We start from the raw sequence: 10,507 nt of genomic DNA, 5'->3' as shown, positions 1-10,507 counted from the left end.
CAGAGCCTCAGCTGGTGGAAACTGGTGAAACACCATTGATTTTAACAGCACTGTGCTGAATTACACCAGCGGAGGCTCTACTAAGTATAAGCCCAATAAGCGTAAGCAGAGCAAGCGGAAAACTGGAAAGAAACCAGACAAATAAGGGGTAGGGGAGAAGGGTGGGACCTTGAGCTAGGAAAACGGCTAGGAAGAGCTGCAGCGGTCGTATGGCTCTGCAACGGTAAGAGAGGAAAGTCTGTTCTTATTCTGAAAACTGGTAGCTCTGCGGAGGAGCAGGAGACCGAGCAGATCAACAGTGCACATATATTGCTAGCACGTCTCTCACGGTGGCTGACCCCAGATGTTCAAGGGGAAGGTGTGATGCTGTTTTTAAAAAGCCTCATAAGGCACCTCATTGTATAATATTAATGAGTCATTGTTACTGAAATATGCTCCGCTGTACTGAGTCCGTGTCCGTTCATTAATGTGCGTTGAAGCGGCTGCGTTGCACGGCTACAGGTGTGCAGCATTGTACCGGGGCAGAACTTTCTGACCTGCAGCTGGCAGCGGGTTTATGCCTTGGAGTCCGAGCACCTGCCGTTTACACCCTGCATCAGCATGAATTAGTTGGGGATTGGTCCTGCTTTGAGCAGGGGGTTGGACTAGATGCCCTCCTGAGGTCCCTTCCAACCCTGGTATTCTGTGATTCTATGATTCTATTAATGCAAACGCTGTTCTCATCCTCATGTCCGACTCTTCCATGAATCTCACTAAGGTCGTTGCCTCAAAAATATCCCCTGCCAAGGTATGCCGGCTTAATTGCATATGCTGTAAAAAAAAAAGGCTTCCTTCTATTCACGCTAAACTAATGCTAAGACTGCAGCATACTCGGGTGTTTATGTCCAATACACTTACAGAGACCTATCCGCAGAGTTTCACCAGACTCCTGATCTGTGTGTCTGTGCCTTTATATGACCCTCATCACCATAACATCTGTTTTCCGCTATGGTCCCGACTGTACTGCCTGGATTTGTGTGCAGAAGGATGGACATGTCACCCCCATGTGAGCTATACCTACCCGGACAGGAGGAGGTGTCCACCACATACACAGCACTGGTCCTTGTTTCTGGACTGGTGTAGGACCCTCCATGGGTGGGAATCCACAGGTGGAGCGGGGACATGCTGGGAGTGGGAGGTGGAGGAAGAGGGGGAAGGGTGTGTTATATGGATAGAAAATCCCACCACTAATGTGAGAGGAGGATCAGACAGCTTGATAACGCCATAGTTTTTCAGGGGGGTTGTTGCGGTTGTTCTTATCAGGGCTGGTCAAAAAAATCCATCTTAATTTTTTTTTTTTGGTGAATTAGATTTATTGACTGAACAAAACTTTTGGTGGGAAGTGTCAGCTTTCCTTGCAAACTTTGGATTTTTTTGGTCAAAAAACCCAACTGCTGAATTTTTTTAGCAGTTTTCTGCAGATTTTTTTTTTCCCCATTTTTCAGCAGTTTGAGGCTGAAATTTTTTGGTTTTCCATTTGTAAGCGGGGGAATGGTCCCGCTATTGTGGGGAACTTTCCTGGCTTCTGCACTACCCCGGTGAAGTTGGCTAGTGAAAGGATTTGCGTCCTCGCTCCCACTTCCTTTACCCAGAGGCCTCCCTGCCCTTGAGGACTCCCCTTCCACTCTCCTGTCTGGCAGAGTCCTCGTAACCCTGACAAGGCTGGGCCCAGGATTCCTGGGGGGCTCGACCCCCAACCCTGCTGTGGTCACCCAGGACAGGGGCTAGGGTGTCCCCACTCCGGGGTACTCTCTCTGCACTGGGCACCTCCCTGACCCACTGATCATTCCATATAATTTAAAGCAAATACAAGTTGTTTAATTAACAATTAATTTTGAAAAAGAATAAGGAAAAATGGGAAAGGTTAAAGGAAACACATCACCCCGCTCTGTGGCCGGGAACATCACAACCAGTGTCTCTGGAACGTCAGGGCAGGTCACAGTCTGTTCCTTGTAGGTCCCAGGCTCCTTCTCAGGCCCTGGCCGTGCTGCAGGGACGCTGCGGGTTGGACACTTGCTTTGGCGGTGGCCACACGCTCTCAGGCTCTCGGTGGCAGGACCCTTCTTCCCAGTGTCGCCCCTGCCCTGTCGGGGTTACGATCCCCCTCCAAGTCTGGCCTGCAGAGCCTCTTGGCTGAGGCGTCTCCCTGTGCTGGGCCCACTGCCCAGGGTCCCCCTCGCTCTCCCCAGCTGCTCCCCGCACCCGGCTCCGGACGGCTCCAGCCCCAGCTCCACTCAGCCTCAGCCCGGCTGCTGCTGCTGCTCTGCCTCCAGCTCCCTGGGCTGCTTCTCTGGCCTCTCTGGCTCCGGTTGCTGCAGCTCTGCCCCCAGCACAGCTCTGCTCTCTCTGGGCTGTGCTCTGGCCCTGGGGCTACAGCTCTGCTCCCAGCAGCTCAGCTCGGACCCCTGCTCTCTCCTTAGCTCGGCCCCACTCTGTCTGACTCAGGCCATTCCAGTTCACACGGAGGACAGGACCCCCTGGCCTCCTGATTCCCTGATTAGCTGCCCGCCCCGTCAATAGGCTGATCTGGAGCATTGGCCTCTCCCCATTGTTCCTGGGGACTGTCCGTCTCAGGGTCCTGATTTGCCACCGACCCCTCCCCTTTTAGTGCTGGGAGCTAGCAATCAAACCCCCCCCCCCTGAGTGTTAGTAAGGGGGCAACCGTCCCCTTACACATTGCTGAAAACCCACCAACCAACCCGTTTTCAGGGGTTCCTTTTTTCTGAACAGTCCAATTGTTCCCCTCATCCCAATTTTCTGACCAGCTCTAATTATAACCATGTTATGTCATTTGATTGGTGAATCGGATTTTTCCACCAGCTTACAGAATTCTTGGAAGAAGCGTGTTTGTAGGGCTTGAAAGCATCTCTGCTTAACTTACCCCTGACCTATATATTGTGACACTCACTGAGTCAACCACGCTTTCTCCTCAGCCCTCTCAGCCCTTGCCTCGGCTGGGCTGCTCGAGACTGAAAACAAGTACACCAGACACCCACAGCTCAGCCTGCCTCTGACAATCAGCACCTCAAGAACCTCAGGTCAGGTACTCCCCACCCACCTGCTACCAGGAGTCTCCACTGGGGGTGGGGAACCTTTACAAGGAGGGGGCTGCAGAGTTCCCTTTGTCAGCTACAACAAAAGCAGCCGACCAATCAGGCGAGGGGGAAAGCAAAAGGCCTGAAAGTGAGAGGAAGTGGAAAGGAGTGAGCAGAGAGCTCAAGGTGACAAGCTCACCACCGGAAAACAATAAAAATAAATACGCTCAGAAATAGTGTAACTGACATGCAAAGGAGATCAAAACAGGCTCTGAAAATATCTCGGCTCGGGGGAGGAGGAAGAGGTGTTGGGGGTGGCTAGGTGGACAGCTCTGTGCAGCGTTCTCCTGTCTGACTCAGCGTGGTCTCACAATGAAGGAGAGGGATGGTGGGAACTCAAGGGTTTGAATGCTTCTGCCAACTGTGCTAATTCTCCCCGCTGCTTCGACCCATACCCCTGGGCCAGAGATCTCTGGGGGGATGAGGTCTCTGCGGAGATCACCACAGGGCTTTGTACTCCCAGGAACGAGCGCTCACCAGAGGATACAGTTAACCAAAGCTCTGTGAATTTTATAAGAGGGTTGCATGAAGGGTTTGGAGGGCCGATCCCATTTGTCCACCCTCTTCTGATAATGTCGGAGAGAAGTGTCTGGTTCCTCTCACATTTACCCCAGCTTAAATTAGGAGTGACTCCAATTAAATCAAGAATGGCACTGGTGTGGATCTGGTGGAAATGAGAGGAGAATCCGGCCAGAGAACAGTTTTCATTGTTAGAAGGGCCCATTGTCCATAATCTACGTCTCTGACTCGGATATGCCCTCCCCCGCCCCCAGTCCAGCCAGATGCTTGAGCACATGCTTAACTTCAAGCACATGGGTAGTGCATTTTGCAATGAGCATATTCCTACGGACCACACGCTTTTAGAAACGTTGGCCATCGCTTCCCTGTGCCTCTGGTCCCCTGCAATGGCTACAGACCTGCCCTGGGCAGCAGGGTGTGTGAGGATTATTAATGTCTATTATGTGCTGTGAAAATGTAACAAGTCGGGCTGGAGACGTGCTAATGGGTTAATAATTACAGCGTTTTAATTCCTGGTGCTAGTTTTATTAGATATTTGTATGACCACAGCACCCGGACCCCCTAGTCCGCCTTGTGTTGCTGGGGCTGCACAAACGCAGAGGGAGGCCCAGTCTCTGCCATCAGGGGCCCAGGGTGGTTTTTGAGTTAGAGTTCGGACTAAAACAGAAACTAGGTCCAACACTGGGGGCATCGGAGTCCCAACTTTGCAGCCGGAGCTCCTGAAGTGAGCTGAACCAAAGCCCTGGGATGGAACTTAGCATCCAAACCTCCAGGCTTAACGCCTGCTCTTATTATTATTGGCCAACATTTAGAAACGAAGGCCCTGATCCTGCAAAGGCGTAAGCACGCTGCTTAACTGGATGCCAGTAATCCCATTGACTTCAAGGGGACTGCTCACGTATATGAAGTTAAGCACGTGCTTAAATCTTCGCAGGATCAGGGCTGAAATTAGGCCACAAGGCGCTAGATTCTCTGTTGGGCTGCTTCTTATATGGGCATTGCCACTGGTGCAAAGCGGGTGCAAAACCTACCACAAATCCGACTGCTGTAAATGAATACACAAGGTGTAAGGCAAGGGAGAATTTGGCTCCTACATTCATATTTAGGCAGCTAAATAAATAGCCTGATTTTCAGAGCACTTCTAAATCCCCATGGAAGTCAATGAGATGCTCAGTCTCTCTGAAAATCTGGCCCCTATTACACAGGGAGCTCTTTTCACCAGTAGATCTCAAAGCCCTTTACAAGAGGAGATCAGTATCATTATCCCCATTTTACAGATGGGAAAACTAAGGCACAGAGTAATTAAGGGATTTGCCTAAGGTCACCCAACAGGTCAGAACCAGGAATAGATCCCCAGATCTCCTGAGTACCAGTCCAGTGCTCTGTCCACTAGGATACACTGCCTCCCTTGCTAAAGTGGATTTGCCCGAGGATGGGATTTGTGTGTATGTTGGAGGAAGACAGACAACATCCCGTCCTTAGTTAAGTGGCTGTGCTGCGCTAGAAAGGAAATAATTACTATCCAGACATTCATGGGGGAAACCAGCCCCTAGATTGGCTGTTTGGAGTTTAAAGGGGAGCAGTGAGTTGCAGAATGAAGAGACAGACAATGGGGAATGGAAGGCCTGTGGTTTGTAAGGTCCCTGAGCAGCATTTGTGAGTGTGCTGGATTCCCAGAACAGTGACCAGATGTGACCAAGATTATTTCACAATAGTTGCATATAATATTTTTCTGCATGGGTGCTAAGTGCTCACGCGGGAGATCAGGCAGAGAAATCGGCCAGAGCCTTCTGTGTTTGTCATTTTAACAAGGGAAGGCCCTCTTAGCCAAAGGACCTGATTTTAACCTGCAGCTATTGTTGCAGGCACAGTGACCCAGGAATTACTATGATTTGGGGGGGAGTGGGACGGGTGCAGGAGATTTCAAAGGAAATCCGCAGGGAGCATTAGCTAATCCACTCCCCGCAACGCTCGGGGTTGTTGCTAAAGTGAAACAGAAGGTTCAAGATCCTTACGGTTATTAATACAGTGCAGCAAACTTGTCTCCTGGCTAATAGCTAGAGAATATCAGAGGTTTTTTAAGGGAAGAACATTGTGCACTGGCAAAGGTTATGGCCGGGATCAAATGAACATGCCGAGATAAACCCAGAGCTGCAAAGGTTTGCCTAGGCTGCTCTGAAGTCTGGAGTTTCACTGATCACTTTGCAGTGCAGCTGTGAGGAGCTGGCAGATTTCAGACAGGAACACACTCCTGGGGAAAGCCCAAAACTGCACACTAAAGCCAGGCTCTGACTCAGGTATGAGCCCAATCCCCCCTTCCGTCCACACACAAACCAGTCTGTCTCAGGTCAGCAAGCTCTCAGGACCCAGCCCCAGCACACTGCTAGAGAGGTAGAGCGGAGACAGAGTACCACGTGACTCAGGTCCACGGCTGGTCATGCTCCAGTGTGGACGCAAGCCAAGCTGCAGACCTGAGTCAGAAAGTCTGCGTGGTGCAGTGTGGACACTTTAGCACGGCTGGGAGTCCCAGCTCCAGCCATTACAAACCCAGGTTTCCAATCCAGTGTGGATGCTCTAGCATAGGCTTGGAAACACTGAGTTCACAAGCCCAAGTCTCACTGACCCAGCAATGTAGACACACACGGAGACCTGCTCCTAAGAGCAGAGAGAGGGCTCACCAAACTCTCCACCCGCACTTTTGCAGGAACTAAAGCTCGGGGTGTGTGTGTGTGTTTTGAGACTGAGTAGTGATGGCCTGTGGGCTCAGTTGCCAAGAATCCATAGGCACAGCGTCTCTCTTTGGATTTGTCTGACAAGCCTCTCGGAATGACTGCACTGGTGAAAGGGGCATTACAGAAGGCTTTGCTTCAGCAAGTCATCTACACCAACCCTCTGCATTCACGGCACAGAGCACCTCTTCTCTGGGGAGCACAGAGATTTGCCAAATATTAATGAATTAAGTCTCCCAACTAGTGCCATTACCCCTGTTTTACAGGTGGGGAAACTGAGGCACAGAGCCAGGCTGGTGACTTACTTTAGGTCTTTCAGCCAGTCAGTAGCAGGGTTGGGAACAGAACCCAGGCACCCCAACCTCTGGCTCTAATCCCTAAAATGCAACTTCCTCCTAGCAGCAGACAGCCTGTTTTCTCAAGGCAAAGTCCAGGGGCTGCCCTAATTGCTTTGAAAAAGGCATTTTAATTCCTCCTGACCCACACCATCCCTCACCCGGGCCCCGCACAGTTGTGCAGCTGGGAAAGCTGATATCGTCCTGAGCAAGGCAAGATGCAAATGAGATAGGCCCAGAGACTCTACGAAGAGCCTCTAGCCCCAGTGGCTATGGCTCAGTGCCACAAGGATGGCAAAGAATGTTGGCGTTTGGCCCCAGGCAGCTAGTGTGTCATTAGCGCTCAATGGCAGAGCTCGGGTCAGACCAGAACTTATTTCCCATGAGCTGCTGCACAGCTCTGTGCTGGGCTTCTGCTCCCACGAGCTGCCGTATTCTCACAGCCCACTGCTAGCACCTGGCTCTTGCAAACTCTCTGCCCGCTGCTAGTGCCCGGCTCCCACGAGCGTCTGTATTCTGTCTGACCTCTGCAAGGATTTAGCTCCCAGGAGTCCTTGCCCGCTGTGAGCTCTGTGCCCGTGTGCCATTCCCGCGAGTGCCTGCTGCCTCCTGATGCCATGAGCCAGCCAGCAGCAGGTGCTCTCCGTCTTGGGGGATGCATTTGACTTTCAAGTAATTATTCATGATCTAGGAGCCTGAATTTCCTAGAAAGCCTGGTTTCACTGGAGGTTTCCTGCCTTGAGCAGGTGGCATCTGTGTGTGGTGGTGGAAGGGGGCTGAATCATAAAACCCCATAATGACAGGCCAGCGGCAGAAACGGCTGCTGCTCGCTGATTCATCACGTCGGTGCTGCTAGGACTTGGGGGGAGCCGGACTTATGTCGTATGAGATGATTGCCTGAGAATGTACATCGGATCCTCCCACCACGTGGACCTGGGCCTAAAAATATTAACCAACTGCTGCTCCAGCCTTCACCCCCATTTGGGTATATGGGGAGGTTCATCAGTCAAAAATTCTATTTAAGCAGCAACCCTCTGCTTGGAACTCCGGGTTTGTATAAGCAAAAGGGTTGAAAGGCGGAGAGCTCATTTCCTAGCGAGAGTTCCTGTCTGGCAGCTAGCAGTCACGGAGTTAGGCACCGATGCTCTCTCTACTGCCCCGTCAATATGCTGGCTGGAGTCAGACGACCTGGTTTTACTCTCAGAACCTCGTTTGCCCTTTGCAGGGGAGGTGACGAACGTGTCCCCGCTTTGCAGTGAAAGGTAGCAGCATTACTCCGGGAAGGTGATGGTGAAGAATGGCCTGGTAAATATGGATGGAGGCCTTTCCTGAGAAGGAGATTAATATTATCCCCAGGTGCTAGCAAATTTTCAAGCTTTGCAGTGGAAATATTTGCTGCATTGCCCGTGCATTTTTATGCTTCTTTTAATCCTCGGCTTTAGCGAAGGTTCTGTCTCCAACGAGTGGTGTTGATCTACACCGTGGTGTCGGAGGCGAGAAGGAGGAAATCGTTTTATTTTCATCCACAACAGCATTTTAAACCAAGAAACTACAGCCGTAATGTTGATTAGTTAATAAATGAGCAATGGGCTGGATTTTGAGCTGCGCCCAACATAGCTTAGGAGCAGGGAGTCAAATTGACCCGCTACCACCTGCCAGCATTCTGTTCTGGTCCCTGGTGTAAGTTAGAACAGCCCCAGGGGAATTAAACCGCTCCGTGCCTCAGTTTCCCCATTTGTAAAATTGGGATGATGACACTTCCCTAACTCATGGGGTCGTAGTGAGTCCTGCCCCCAGATATATTCTTTGAATAATGCGAACCCTGGCCTGCATTCTTTGGCGCTTCTCTACTGCTTTATCAAATCTTGGTCAGCAGCCTGGTAGGACCATCCTCTCTATTTTCCCTGTCCCCGACATGCTCGAAAGCCCCATGTCACAATGGCTCTATCTCCAGTTGAGGAGCGCGGACACTACCCGTGTCTGGCTCTATGAGAATGGATGTGAAGCAGGGAATCTATTAGGAACGCAAAGAACTCTTACGTCTAGGCCTTTTGCTAGATGCAGAGGGTAAAAATCATAAACAGGGATGCAGAAAAGGCAGAAACGTTCCACAGGTATATCTGCTGTATGTTTGGCACAAAGCGGGAGGACGTAGCCATCCCATATGATGACGTGGATGGACGAGAACGTTTACCAGCTGTAACTAAAGAGGCTGTGAGGCAGCATCTGCTAAAATTAAACATTTTCAGATCATCATTCCTGGGTAACTTATACCTACGCGTCTTAAAGGAACCAGCTGAGGAGTTCTCTGGACCAGAAAAGTTAATTTTCATCAAATCTTGGAGAACTGAGAATTCCAAAGGGTTGAACGACTGCCAATGTAATTCCAGCATTTCGAAGGATGAAAGGGACAACCCAGGGAACTATAGATCTGTTCACTTGGCATTGATCCTGGGCAAAATAATAGAACAGCTGATTTGGGACTCTAGCAATTAAAAACTAGAGGCTAAAAATATAATTAAGTCCAGTCAACGTGGTTCCAGGGAAGGTAGGTCTTGTCAAACAAACCTGTTGTTGTTTTTTGACAAGATGACAGGTCTGGTTGATAAAGGCAATGGCTTTGATACAGTGTACCTGAGTTTCTCAAAGGCATCTGATTTAGTAGTACATGATTTAGCGACTTGCATTATCTGGAGTTAACGGGACGTATTAGATGGATTACTGGCTCACTGACAGATCTCAAAATGTAGCGGTTCATGGGGAGAGATCAATGGGTGGGGCTGTTTCTAGTGGGGTCCCCCAGAGATGAGTCCTTGGTCTAATGCTTTTGAATAATTTTTATCAAGAATCTGGAGAATGAACTAAAATCTTTGCTGGTAACGTTTGCAGATCACACAAAGACTGGAAGAGTAAAGAGAGGAGGACAAGTTACGGTTGAATCACCCAGTTAAATGGTCACAATCCAACAAAATGTCTTTTTAATACAGGCAAATGCAAGGTAATACACCTGGGAATCAGCAGTGCAGGTTATACCTACAGAATGGGAGCCTGTCTTGGAAAGGAGTGACTCAGAAAAGGACTTGGGGTCATCTAACCACCTCTGCATGCGCTGTCAGTGCAAGGCTGGGACTAACAGGGCTAATGTGATCCTTGGATGTATAACCAAGGGACTGTCAAGTAGCAATGTGGTTTTGCCTCTGTTCCCAGAGTTGGTAAGACTGTTGCGGGAACACCGTATCCAGTTCTCCTGTCCACACTTCAGTAAGGATGTGGAAATACTGGAGGGAGTTCAAAGGAAGGCCATAAAAACGATCCAGGGACTGTGATTTGAAGCTTAAGGAACTCGATCTAGTCATCTGATTGAAGCGAAGGCTGAGAAGTCACTTGGTAGTTACTTACACATGGAAAAGAGAGTGAGGAACTTTTCAACCTCGCTGATAGAAGCATAAAAAGATCCAGTGGCTGGAAGGTGAAGTTGGACAAATTCAACCTTGAGCTAAGATGCAGTTTCCTAGCCGTGAGGATGGTTAAACCTGTGAAGGTGGGTCAGTTTGCTGGCGTGGTGGCTTGGAGTCTTTATAATGAGATGAGATCTCTTTCTAAAAGAATTGCCTTCATCCAGCTTCTGGGAAAAATTCTGTGGGCCGTTTGTACAAGGTTTGTGAATGGTGACGCTGCCTTGCTCCCCGTGTCTGCAAAGAGGCTTTGGGATGCAAGAGAGAGCGTTTGTACAGGAGGTCGGGCTAGATGATCCTAGTGGTCCCGTCTGGCCTTAGAGTCTGTGAATCCC

Source organism: Malaclemys terrapin, chromosome 9, assembly GCF_027887155.1.
Source record: "Malaclemys terrapin pileata isolate rMalTer1 chromosome 9, rMalTer1.hap1, whole genome shotgun sequence".
NCBI classification, from domain to species: Eukaryota; Metazoa; Chordata; order Testudines; family Emydidae; genus Malaclemys; species Malaclemys terrapin.
Note: the sequence above shows the minus strand (reverse complement) of the source record.